At 33.6% G+C, this 14,305-nt stretch overlaps 1 protein-coding gene across 4 annotated transcripts in view; it reads right to left on the bottom strand.

The window, feature by feature from the left end:
- Nucleotides 1-14,305, bottom strand: part of LOC145288103 (popeye domain-containing protein 3-like) — a 221,224-nt gene that overhangs the window by 15,610 nt on the left and 191,309 nt on the right. The gene's annotated exons all lie outside the window — the stretch shown is intronic.

Here is a 14,305-nt window from a genome sequence, read left to right as displayed (position 1 = left end):
CATTAAAATATTAGGGGTCCTGAATATAACCTTAAACTATATCTGATGACGAGGCCCAAGCTTGCGGGCTTTGGGGAGTGTGGAGTCACCCTTAAATTGTCATTGCTCCCAGGTCCACTCTGATCTGGAGTGGTAGTACCTATTAGGGTCCCAACTATGGTTTAAACAGAAAGGAAGATTGCTTTAAAGTAAGTACCTAAGTAATTGATTTTTTGAAAATTAAGTTGAAATTAATTTCTAACAGTATTCAAAGTTAACCAGCGGTCTTGTAGAAAACTGCTGAAATCGAAGCCTTACCACCAGCCACCCAATTACACGCTAATCAACTTTCTATGGTTGATTTTCGCTCCATAATCATTTTGCAACACAACTGCTCCAAGAACTTCAAAGCATGCAAAAGAATGATATCATGTGGAAACTATAGGTTGCGTGCCTCCAGGTAGGAACTTTTCACCCTGTTCTGTTAGCTTACAAAATAGCAACTTCAACACACGAACATAAATTACGGGCGACAGCTGACAACCGTGAAACACCAGCATAGAAAGCGCAAAATATTATAGATGTTTTCTAGTATTACTTCCACTTAGTTAATAAGTGATACAGAATGCAGATCCATTTGCAAAAGTTTGGTTTAAATGGTTCGTCTGTAAAACAAGGATATAAAGCGGCGCTTGATAGAACACTGATCACAATTGATTAACGTGACTTTTGTGTCCTTTTCTGTCTTCTTTATGATCTCATGAATCAAATGCAAATCGTTCCGAACGTATCTCCTCTTTACAGCATAGTCTTGTTCGGACTTAATCAATTATTCCCTGATAGCACCCCCCAACCTGTTCAATATTATCCGGGCACACATTTTTAACTATATGACAATTATTATTATTATTATTATTATTATTGTAGTAGTAGTAGTAGTAGTAGTAGTAGTAGTAGTACTCGCTAGTTTTCACACAGTCCATCATCAAAGGTTTCTCTCCGTCAACAACCTGTGGTGTTACCTGGAGTCTAGGTGACAAGTCTCCCCAGTATTCTCCACCTCTTTCAATAAACTTTGCAAATGAATTTGCATCATCGCAACAGCTATTTACCATTGATTTTTTGCTGGCGCAGACTATTGGCCTTCACTTGAAATTTGGGTGGCAATAAGTCTTGCCAAGGTTCCAGTTCGCTTCAAACTCATCCAGTGGAAATTTGGTTTGTGCTTTCTCTCCTTGGCTTTCCATCCTCCATGATCTTTAACTACTATTCTGTGTGGTGCCAGTTGATACAGATACTACATTTTTAGAGGGGGGGGTAACATACAATTATTATTATTATTATTATTATTATTATTATGTTTGTTAACCTAACAGTGTTGTGATGTTTTACACCATTTTTTTTCAGTCAAGAATGGACTTTTACACCAAAGCTAATGAGCATAGGCACAGAGTCAATTAGATGAAAAACACCTGGCATAGGATGTTTGCTGTGCTAAGTAGAACTGACTTCTGGAGTACGGTGATTTTGTACTTGATTTCCAAGGAGTTCAACTGTTTCTCAAAATAATCTGGAATTGAGCCAACCACATCTCTGATGATTGGCACTATTGAAGTTTCTTATTCCACAATCTAGCAATCTCCACCCTCATTTTCTGATAGTTCCGTAGTTTCTCATTCTTTTTGCCTGTTAAGTTGATGTCGTTTGGGCAAGCCACATTAATAAATTGGCATTCATTTTCTTTTTCACAACTACAATATTCGGTTTCCTCTGAGTCATCTCTCGGTCACACTGGACCATGACATTACAGAGATTCTTTATTTCCTCATTTTCAGCTACCGCTTCTGGGTGATGCTGGAACCACTTATCCTTCACTTTGATTCTAAACTTTCGGTACAAACTCAAATGCAAATTAGCACATACTTTGTCATGGCGATTTTTGTACTCTTTTGGGGAAAGTGTAGAACATGTGTTTCAAGAGTTACACTATACATTCTGCATTACTCAGAATAGCCCTTCCAAAAGATGTTTCAATTGATAGTATTAGTATTTAATGCTTATATATATTATTATATACTTTCTCCTGAGCGGCAAATATAAGATTTTCTGTCTCTTTTTTCAAGTTACACTTAGAAAGAAAATTTCAAGTGTCCTAACATTTTAGTGCGTTAGTATCTTGCTCAAACTGACCATGAAGTTTAATTCTTGCCAACTTTCTGCTTCGATTCTTTCCTTAATTATTATCATTATTATTATTATTATCATCATCATCATCATCATTATTATTATTATTATTATTATTATTATAATAATAATAATAATAATAATAATAATAATAATAATAATAATAATAATAATAATAATAACATCTTGATCTTAATCAATGTCAAGTAGCCTGAAAGTGATTTTCGCTGCTGAATTGATGCTTTAACCAACGGAGTACTATAATATGTCAACAAGAAAGGTGAAGGTCACAAAAATTAACAATATTTCATTTGTAATCAAGAGAGTGACAATTGTAAACGCAGTACAAATTCTTACAAAGAAATGTTGGAAATGCGACCCTTATTCTAAAAAGTGCAGTAAAATAAAAATAATTTCCAGTGAAGAAAATTTATAATTTTGTGGCTGCAATAAAATGTGAAATCAGAAAAAAAGCACAATGCTTGTTGCGAGGGACCATCTATGTGAAAATGCGGGTATTTTCGGATAGAGTACTGAATCAGTTGAGAGAATATTCCCATACGTTCGGATGATATATTTTATTATAGGTCATTACTTATCAAGGCCAAGAGCCACTCCAGGATAAGAGTTAAAAAGATGGTAATAATTGTCAGCCAAAACATTGCAAACACTATGGGAGTACTCACACTGATCAATCATATGAACTGTATTTAATTACTTATGGGGTGGTTTAGGACAAGAATTTGTTGACATTGGATTTGAAGATGACCAGATTGTAATCAGAAGGGAAGCAGTCTTTCCACTCATGTGACAACAAATGAAAATATGCAGAAATTATTATTTTCTTTTTACTCACTTTCATCCCACACAGTGCATATCGCTTGGATGTAAGTGACTACTATTTGGGACTATGCCTAGGAAAGATTAACAACATGTTGATTTACGTTACATTTAATCTTCTGCATATCAGTATAGTAAGGGAAACAGGCAGCAGGAAGAGAATTCCAAAGTCTAGCTGTTCGAGGGAACAAACTATTGGAGCTTTCTGGAATTTAAGGACCGGAACATTGAAGGGGTGAGATTTTGTTGCCAAGCAGTTTGTTGGAGATATGTAGGTCGAGGGGGCACTGTGCAACGAGTTCATCAGAACACATTCGATTAAAATATTTGTAAAACAGGTCCATGATGGGACAGGGGCTGGAGCTTTCATTCTAATAGGTCCCACTTTATCAACTGACAAAGTGGGACCTATTAGATTGAAAACTTTTTTGGATGTTATCCAAGCGGGAGAGGCTAATACCAGATGTACCAGCCCAGATGTGGCAACAATACTCCATACATGGGCGAATGGTGGCCTTGTAGAGGTACAGGATACTCTCAGGTGTGAGTAGTCTTCTCTTTTCATGTAGATTCCAATTAATGCTAGACGCGCAAAGCATGAAACAACATTCTTTTTCAGTTGTTGTAGAAGATGAGTTTCTGTTGTGAATCTCACAATGAGGAACCAATGATTGGAGCTCAACTGAGTACTTTCCCTTGATATAACAATAGAATAAAGAGAGCCTAGCAACATCTCTTCTGTGAGAAAGGAGTTGTAGGAAAGAGAAAACTGAGACGACAAACAAGAAGAGCAGTGTTAAATGTGTTTTTATTATAATAATGTTTGTCCTTTCCAAAGAGTAGGGTTTAAGGTAGACAAAAACCTATAACTTATAAAACAATAGACTGAATACAACACACATAAAAATTAGATTTTGTAGAAACGATGGCTTCAACAACAAAAAAAAAGAAATTAGAAAAATAACAAATCAGGAAAGATGGCTATAATACTTCTACAGGCTAAAAATTATTTTTCTGCCAGAGTAAATACTTTTTGAGGTGCTTACATAATAAAAAAATTCAGAAGCCGGTATAAAAAGAGGGCGCAACACGCTTTAATAATTACTTGCTGAGAAAGTAAAGAAACGAAAACGTCTATCAACTCATGTTACGAACTAAAAAATTATTTCGGAAAAATTGCGGCTCAACAAACTGAGTTGTGGTTATCTGTGTCCTACATACTAAAGCAACTGTTTTGAATTTTTACTTGCATCATTCATATGTAATTTTCTATCAACTGTTTCCCCCTTTTTGTACCAGGACAACATTCCTTTTACTTGAATTTGGATGCAGTAAATTTGTAGGCATTAATGATGAGACACGCGCATAATTTACCAATATAAAGTGGCCCAGTCAGTGAGGCATTAGAATACGCCAACTGCCCCCCTGCAGAGGGTAAAAGTCCCTCAATGGGGATCCTGAATATGACCTTAAACTATATCCACTGGTGAGGCCCCAGCTTGTGGGCTTTGGGGAGTGTGGAGCCACCCTTTAATTACCATTGCTCCCGGAGTGGTAGTACCTGTTAGGGTCCCAACTATGGGTTAAATAGAAACCGACGTGAAAACAACAAATATATTCTATTAAAAAACTTTTTCTTCAAAATCTTTGGATTCGGCATTAAATAACCCAAAAAGGGTTGATATGCCGTAAAACAAAAACAACCAACCACCAATATACAGTCTACATAAACAGTTATGTTTTAATGTCTGATGAAAATACCATTTCTAATTGGCCTATAAGTGCAGCGTTATTAGAATTGAATCCCCTATTCACTCATGAACTTTCTGGCTTTGTTGACTACAGAAGACAATGTCATTATCTGCTAAGTGCACTCAAACTGCTGGATCATATTGCCCTGCAATGATAACTGCCAGATTGAAACACACTGGGACCATAATCAATCGGTGTTCAAAAATTACAACCATGATCTCCCTGCCAGTTCCATACTTCATGCATACCGAAAATATTTGTGTCATCAGAGCAAAGTGATACTCCTTGCATTTACGAATGATCACTGACAGTTTCAATGCAGACGAATCCATCTTATCTTATGCATAAAATGTAATGTCAGTCAGTTATGGCAAAGTCACACATTGCTGTTTGGCTTCAACCTGCATCTACACAGCATCCACACATGCAAATTAACTCTTATAAAACCCCACAATTCTGAGTATGCGCCTTTTCCATCTTGCAAATGATCACTCGTCACACCTCACATACGATGCTACACACTCACACACTGACAAAATGAAAGCAAGCATGCACACACACACACACACACACACACACACACACACTGACAAAATAAAAGCAAGCATGTACACACACACTTCCTACATTGACTCATTCTTTTTATGCCACCAACAGAGGAAAATAACTAAAGTCTTTAAACACAATGTGAAACAATGTTCACAAAACACAAATAAATAACAATTCATATAAATAACTCTCATACTTTGCAATTCTGTAAATCTATAATATAAAGCTGAACGTCTATATATGTGTGTGTGTGTGTGTGTGTGTGTGTGTGTGTGTGTGTGTGTGTGTTTGGTCACGAACAGGCTCCTATATGGTTGACTATTTTAAAATACTGATTACATATAATGATAGAAGATGTATCAAGGATCAGGAATGGATATGTTTGATCTGGCAGAACAGTGGTTCATTAAAATTGTGTGGTCTGCGTTCGCGCCTGTACTCCATGGAAATATCGCACAAACTTTAACAAAGACTTTTCATATCAATTTGCGTAAGTATACTTTGATAATTATGTTTCAGTTTGAAGGAATATGGTATAATAAAATTATTGGGTGTTCGTTCGCGCCTGATCTCCATAGAATGTAAATATGTCACAAAGTTTAACAAGGTTTTTCAAAAGGGGTGAGCGTCCACAATAACACCTTACCTTTAATCTGAAGTTACGTTAGTTTTTGTTTTTTGAGTTGAATCATATTGTGTCGAATAAATTCACCTCATAAATTCACGTTGTTATTAAAGTGAAAGCAAAAAAAAAAGTCGGAACTTTAGACAATTCTTGACACAAATTTTGGATGACTGTTTTTTTCCTTCTCCACCTCCAAATAGATAAATAGATAAATAATAAAAAATAAGAATGTTACTTGTTATCGTGTCAAAAGAAGGAAAAAATCCTGCTCACGTGATTATATGTCTTTTTAAAAACATTTACATAACCTTTTTATTTTTATTTATATATCTGTTTAAGCTTTTTTTTTGTAAGTGTACTAGAAGGAATTCAGTTGATTACAGCCCTCTCTGCGTGTTCTTTACACAATAGTACAACCCTGAATCCGACGGTGCAATACTACACCGTTCAATACTGTAAAACTGAAACGAAGCTGTTCTGCTTGAAAATGGCGCCATTTTCTTCTTATTCATATTTATATCGATTCTTTGCTTTAAAAAACTAAAGTAATTGCGTGCTTACTTTTTTAATATCCCATTTGTCTGTTTCGGATTATTTTACTAAAGTAAGTAAAGCTCCATTATTTTTCAAAACTGTTTTTGTTTCTTTGTTTGTCGATATTTTGTCGATATTATTTAGTAAGAGTGTTTAGCAGAAAAGCTAACAAACGACTTCCCGAAAAAATAAATATACAATGTTACCATAGTCAATAAAAGTTCAGTTCATGTTTTTTTTTGTTTTGAAAGAGTTTTTAATGCTCTTTACTTGAAATAATTTCAGCGAACCGAAATTAAAACGAAATTTGAGGCGATAACTACATAAATTAATTTTTTTTATATAAACTAAACATGCCATAATTGAATATTCCTCAAGCACAAAATAACGGAAAACATTAAAATATGTTTATAAATATTCCTTACGTTAACGGAACTCTCTTACATTGTTAACACAGAATGCTCAGGTGCCCCTCCTTCAAATTGAAAACGCGGCTCTCCATTTAAAATTCGCTGACATTTTGATTTTTTTTAAAAACCGGTTCGTTACTTAAAAAAAAACAACATTATTTTACAAACTACTTAAAAATACAAACCAATGAACTTTTCTACCATAAAAGTAACTTTTATTGACTATGGTAACATTTATTTCTTGCATATTTTATATTATCAAATATATAACATTTTCTCTTTGTAAGGAAACATCATTTTGTTGGTCACTCTTGGCTACGAATGGAAACAAAGTTGATATAAAAAATATATTTTCGCGAAAATTATCTTTACTTTCATCATATTTTGCTTAGGGTAAAATTTTTGAGTATCAAGACCTATCTCTTTACAACCCCCTCTTTTTCATAACCTATCATACTTTCATCAATCACAGTCCATTTTCTGTAGGCTGTTGTTGAACCCAGTCAACGACGGGTACTTCTGTTACTTTTATAAAAATTACTGTTTGTCTGTCTGACTGTTTTTAATTTTTCAAACTGTATCTCGTCCGAGATGGAAGATCGCAGAGCAACGTGAGGTGAGTCAAATGACTGCATTTTTGTTGTTCTTCTTTATGGGTCTTTACTCGCTTAAAATAGTTATTAAGGGGTCAAAATTAAAAGAAATTAAGACTTGACAAGCATAATTCGACTTAAAATTTCTTATATACATGCATATATGTATATATATATATATATATATATATATATAGTAGAGATTTAGAAGGCTATCACAACGCGAAGAATGAAATATAATTGTTGTTCGTGAAAGGAGACGAAAGCAAGTGGCAATTTACAAATAAATAAGTACATACATATATGTCTATATATACATATATTTATTCAGTTGTATTAGGTACAAATGTCTTATTTGTTATGTCTTCGATAATATCCATTATTAATTTCGGAAAAACGTGAGAGATCGATTCAAAGCATGCTAGATAGTGGAGAGGAAGTTGGATAGCTGTGTGGGGCCTCGGAGCAAATGTGAGGAGGGGATTTATGTATGGTCTGATTAGGTAATTTACATGTTTATATTTTTTATTTATTTATTTATTTATTTTTAGTTTATAACTTGTTGCTTTAGCATGAGCTTTTTTTAATTTTGTATGTTCTCTGTCTATTTTGTGTCTTTATTATTATTATTATTTATTTATTTTTATTCATTTTTCCTGCTGACATGTATTAGGTGAGATGACTTTGTGTATCTAGGTCACGTAAGTCGCTAGTAGGTTGTGTCCGGTTAGCTTTTGAAGGATAAAAGTAGGAGTAGGATGTGAGAGAGGTGGGGGATGGTTTGCTCCCAGTCCGCTGCTGGTTGTTTAGGCTGGTGTTGCGGCGGTCAGGAATAGGAAGATAGGTGGGACGGGGGGGCACTGGGTTGACATTCCTTGAGAGTTGTTAATTTATTTATTTTCATAAAACTATAAGTGGCAATAGATGGGACATTTTCTTTTCCATTTAATTCTTTATTGTTATTGTTTATTAATTTTATTTGTGTTATTACGGTTTGAATAGGTAGGTTTAGCTTAAATCAAAGGTTTTTTTAAAAATTGGTTTATGTTACTTCAGTTTACTATTTTTTTATTGTTTTTTATTTTTATATATATTGTTGTTTTTCCTTATTTATTAAATTTCTTTTCTTTTATTTTTTATATATATAATTTATATGAGAGGGGGCTTGTAGTAAGGTCCTATCTAGACTGTGAGTTGGTGAATGAGCGGTGTGCAGTTGTGTGCCTGTTCTAATAGATTAGGGTTGTAATGGTAAGTCTTTGGTGGAAGCCGTATGTAAAGTTATATAATGAATGAAGATCCGTGCTCCAGTCTGTTATTGAGTTCTGGCCGTAATTTGGATATTAGTAATGATTCCTTTATGCGAACATTCCCAATATTGCGTTCTGTGGTTAAAATATCGACTTTAATAGACATATTGGTGTTTCTGCAGGTGTTGAGGTGTTTGTGGAATGATGATGCTTGTGTTTGTGTGTGTTCCTTGATTCTTATGTGTAGGTGTCTCGTGGTTCTGGCCACATAGAATTTTCTGAAGGCAGAGCATTCTAGTCTGTATACTACGTGTGTGCGGTGGCAGATGGTTGCGGGATATACGGGGCAATTTGCCAGTGTGCATGGTGGTGGGTCCTCATTGTGCTTGCATTTAGAGAGTTTCTGTCTAAGGGATGATCCAGAGTGGGCTAGTTGCATATTGAGACCCTCTCTTCTGATAGCCCTGCAGATAGCCGTAGTGATCTTGTCACTGAGATGGGGCATTTTAAGGAAGCAGGTATTGGTGGGGAATCTTCTTACACGTTTTCTCGTGTTCCAGAGGTGGTTAATGACAGTGCTGGCGTATCCGCTGGTCTCTAGGACCTGGTGGAACTGTTTTGTGCATTCTGTCTTGTCTTTTGGCTTGCTGCACTTGCTTTGGATGCGGATGATCTCATTCCTAGCATATCCGATAATGGCCTTAGTAGGGAGGTCCGACTTGTAGTGTACAAATATACTTCGGTTGGCTGCATTTCGGTAGAATTTAGTAATGACGGTCCCTTCATCTGATATTTTTAGGTTGAAATCTAGCAGTGATATTTTAGTGATAGGGATCCGTCATCGCTGGGGTGTTCGATAGTGAATTCTATGTGTGGGTCGGTATCAGAGAATATGGCATAGATGTTCTCAGGATCGGCACGTGATGATGTGAGGATTAGGACATCATCGACATATCTCACGTGTTGAGGGCTTGGCGTTCAAGTCCGTCCATGTATGAGATGGCCAGTATTCCTAAGAGGCTGGAACCCATGGGCAGTCCTGTAATTTGTCTGTATGTTTGGCGTTGGTAGGTGAAGTATGTGTTGTCTACTATTATAAGTAAGAGTTTGTGGATGTCTGAGGGAGTGAGGCCGAAGCAGTATAAGTTGCAGGAGGAGACGTGGTCGGTGATAAGATCTACTGCTGGGTGTGCAGGTACTGTGGTGTAGAGGGCAACTATATCGAGGCTAAAGGCGTATTTACCTTGTTTTAGTTGTTGTGGTTGGAGGGTGTTTAGACGGTGGAGTACTTCATCGGAACTAACCCATTAGAACAGGTACACCACTGCACACCGCTCATTCACCAACTCACAGTCCAGATAGCACCTTACTACAAACCCCCTCTCATATAAATTATATATATAAAAATAAAATGAAATAAAAAATTTAATAAGTAAAAACAGCAATATATATAAAAAACAAAAAAATAATTAAAAAAATAGTAAACTGAAGTAACATAAACTAATATAAAAAAAAAACTTTGATTTAAGCATACCCTAACCCTAACCCTAACCCTAACCCTAACCCACCCATTCAAACCGTAATAACACTAACAGCAAACACAAATAAATTAATAAATAATAACAATAAAGAATTAAATGGAAAAAATGTTTCATCTATTACCACTTATAGTTTTATGAAAATAAATAAATTAACAACTCCCAAGGAATGTCAAATCAGTGCCCCCCGTCCCACCTATCTTCCTATTCCTGACAACCTCAACACCAACCTGAACACCCAGCAGCCGACTAGGAGCGAACCATCTCGCACCCCCTCCCCTCCTCTCTCACATCCCACTCCTGCTTTTATCCTTCAAAACCGAATAACTGAATAAATATATGTATATATAGACATAAATGTATGTACTTATTGATTTGTAAATTGCCAATTGCGTTCGTCTCCTTTCATCAACAACGACTATATTTCATTCCTCGCATTGTGATAGACTTCTAAATCTCTACTACATACCTATCCCACACAATGCTTCAAGCAAACTACATATCATTCCTATATATATATATATATATATATATATATATATATATATATATATATAATACTAATTACATAGGCTATACTACAAACGCGTTGTCGTGAAGACTAACTCTCAATCTCTTTGACTCTAATTTAATATCGTAAGACAAAAAAGAAACAGATAAATAGTGTTAATTACGAGTACAGTCGAAATATTTTCAAATGCCAAGGGTAGTAGATTTTAAACTTTAAATATATATGTGTGTGTGTGTGTGTGTGTGTGTGTGTGTGTGTGTGTGTGTGTGTGTGTGTGTGTAAAAAAATTGTCCGCCCACCTAATACGTAATAAGCCATCACGTGACCGTGACAAAATATTTATATATATAATTAAAAGCATAATTTGTACAACACAATATGACTGAGGATGAAGGAAATATTCCTATCGAAAGAGCACATTAAAGATACTTATGGATCCAACCTAAACAATTTGGAGAAAAACGCATAAAAATTATTCAGAAATTGGAGAAGATAAAAAGAAAAATAGTGAAATAGAAAATTTCCGTGCTTTTTAATAACACGATGAAAATATGTTGCCTAAATATACCTAATATATATATTATATGGAAAAATGCGCACATGAAAAGTAGTATTCTTAAGATTTTATTAAACCTGGAAAAGTAAAGGACAAGAAATTCAACCTGGAAAAGTAAAGAACAAGATATTCTAGTAAAGTAAAAAATAAGAATTTTTTAGACTTAAAATATTGACGCTAAAAATAACATTTGAATATTGATAAATATTTTATTTATTATTTGCATATGTTGTTGTTTATTGTTGAGTTGGAAAGGGTGTCAGTCGGTCGATTGAACTTATTTCCCCCCTATTATTTGCATATATTTATGTAGTGAAAATTGTTTGAATAAAATTAATTCATTAGTTAGTTAGTTAGTAGATGGAATTAATAATTTTATAATTTACATAAAAATGAATTAAATGATCCTAATTATGATATAATAAAATTATTAATTTTTATGTAAATTATAAAATCTTTCCACCAACCCCCGGTACTCTAACCGTTACGCTAACATGTCATATTGGCAAAATCGCAGTAAAAAAAATTTATATACAAAAAAAAATTATGCAAAATAAAAAAAAGCGTTAGTCACTTATGTATGTACTTACTCTCCTGTTTGTGAACCCACATATTTTGTTGTAACTTTTTTTCTACTGAACTGTTTGAAATTTGGTTGCGAACGGAATTAGTGGTGGGGGTTTGAATGTGTCTCGATTCATTCAATTTCGGACTTAAGCATATATTCAACCACTACCGTGGTTGAATGATATATATATATATATATATATATATATATATATATATATATATATATATATATATATATATATATATATATATATATATACGTTAATCTTAATCTATCTTTAGCTATTTGTTATCCAACTGACAATGGCTATAAATTTTGGTTTCGGTTACGTTTTCATTCTTACTGATGGTAATCAAATCATTTCTTTTTCATTTTGAAATCACGATTATATATAAGGTACTATATAATATGAAATAATCTATAGATAATTGACTCTGTAATAATAAATAGGAAGTCTGCATGAATTAAAATGTCATATTTAAGCATCTTTTACAACCGGGCAACGCTGGCGCCCCATGCTAGTCAATAAAATAAAATTAATGAAAACCTGTCTCTCGGAATTAACAGATTCATTTCAAACACAACTGATTCTCTAAACTTATAAAAAAAAATTCTTAAAATGTTAGGAAATTTATTTTGAAATTAGTTTTACATTTTTATATAGTCTTCATTGTTTGCATCAAATCGATAAAATGAATAAATATTTTGACTAAATTCACAAACATAAACTTCATTGTTTTCAACTTCCGTTAAAATATAAATTAAAATAAGAAACATTCGGATTTCAAACCGGAAGTTACCATAATAACTTCCAAAAGTAGCGGCTCATTGTTGTGTCTCGAATAATAAAATATTCAACCAATGTGAAATTTTTTTTGGAGAAGATAGACAAGCAGGCTGATAAAAGTTGCGATAGGTAAGAATTATAGAAATAAACAATCAACCATGCCAAATATATCAGCTGAAAATGATAATAGGAGTATAGAGTTAGGGAGATCAAAGTAAAAACAATTAAGAGAGTATGAACCAAGAGAGATAAATAAGATTATAGATTTATAAGATAGATATGAATAGCTTAAAGAGAGGAGTTAGGAATAATAAGGTAGATAGAAATAGAGTTTGAAACCTATTAAGAAAGATAGGAGTATATAGACAGCTCGCAATAGGCAAAGGAGATAAGAGTATAATCGAATAAAGATAAGATAAAAACGGTATTATAAAACATAGGAGCATAGACAAAGCAGGACAGGAGTATAATCTAATAAGATAGATAGGAATCGATTAAAAAAAGAGGAGTATAGACTATGAAGATAGATTGGTACAGATAAATAATATAAATAGTAACAGGTAATGTTATGGAGATTTATTAGTAAATAAGATAACTTAATCCTTCTCCAGATTGTTAAAAGTGAGAAAATATAGAGATATATAATGATAAAATACGTAGGAGTATACTAAGAAAGATACGAGTATCAATTAGCAAAAATGAAAGCTAAAAAATTAGGAGTATAGTCAAATAAATGTTAAAGTATATATTATAAAAGAGAGGGGTATTGACTAAGAAAGATACAAATATATTGTAATAGATTGGAATAAAAGCCAGCAACATTCATCCTAATCGGTTGAATTGGCTTCTGCCAAAGGAGGAACCTTTATGGGAATATCAAGTTCAAAAATCGAATGTATATCCCCATCAGGACAGATGGGGACATTAGGATTTTGAAGTTCTTGCAGAGAGATGTTGACGTCCTCCTACACACACCGCCTGATATTCCCTAATAGTTACCCATCTGATAACTGGTGTGTCAACGTGATTATGCCGTATTTATATAGATAGGAATAGATCAAGAAAAGTGTATAGATTAAAAAAAGATAGACTATAGACCAAGGTATAAGATAGACAGAAAGCCATAGACTTAGCCAGGTAAAATAATATATTATAAAAAATAGAAGCATATATATATATAAAAAAAATAGAAGTATATATATATATATAAGTATATAGAAGATATATTCTGATATAAATAGGGACAGATTACGAAAGATAGGAGTATAGAAAGAAACATAAAATATAGACTAATAGAATTGATATAAATAGCAACAGGCAAAGTTATGGTGATTAAAACCTTACATAAGATTATTAGACATGAAGTTTTTAGCAGTGGCTTTACTTGACTTTCACTCAAAACAATGGTTTCATTTTTTTCAATAACTTGTAAATATGATGAGAGCACATATCTTATGATAGGGAATTCGGATATGGTTGCAGTCTAGGCCAATAAGAAAATTATATAAACTATATTAAAGAATCAAAGACCTAAGATTGATAGCTGAAGTCATAAAAACTTTTTATTGACATCTGGAATCAGAAAATACTTAATATTAACATCTGGAGTCATAAAATACTTAATAT

Source organism: Euprymna scolopes, chromosome 11 (assembly GCF_053919585.1).
Source record: "Euprymna scolopes isolate OS-2025 chromosome 11, ASM5391958v1, whole genome shotgun sequence".
Classification (NCBI taxonomy): Eukaryota; Metazoa; Mollusca; class Cephalopoda; order Sepiida; family Sepiolidae; genus Euprymna; species Euprymna scolopes.
The sequence above is the reverse complement of the archived record's forward strand: the minus strand, read 5'-3'. Positions and strand labels throughout refer to the sequence as shown.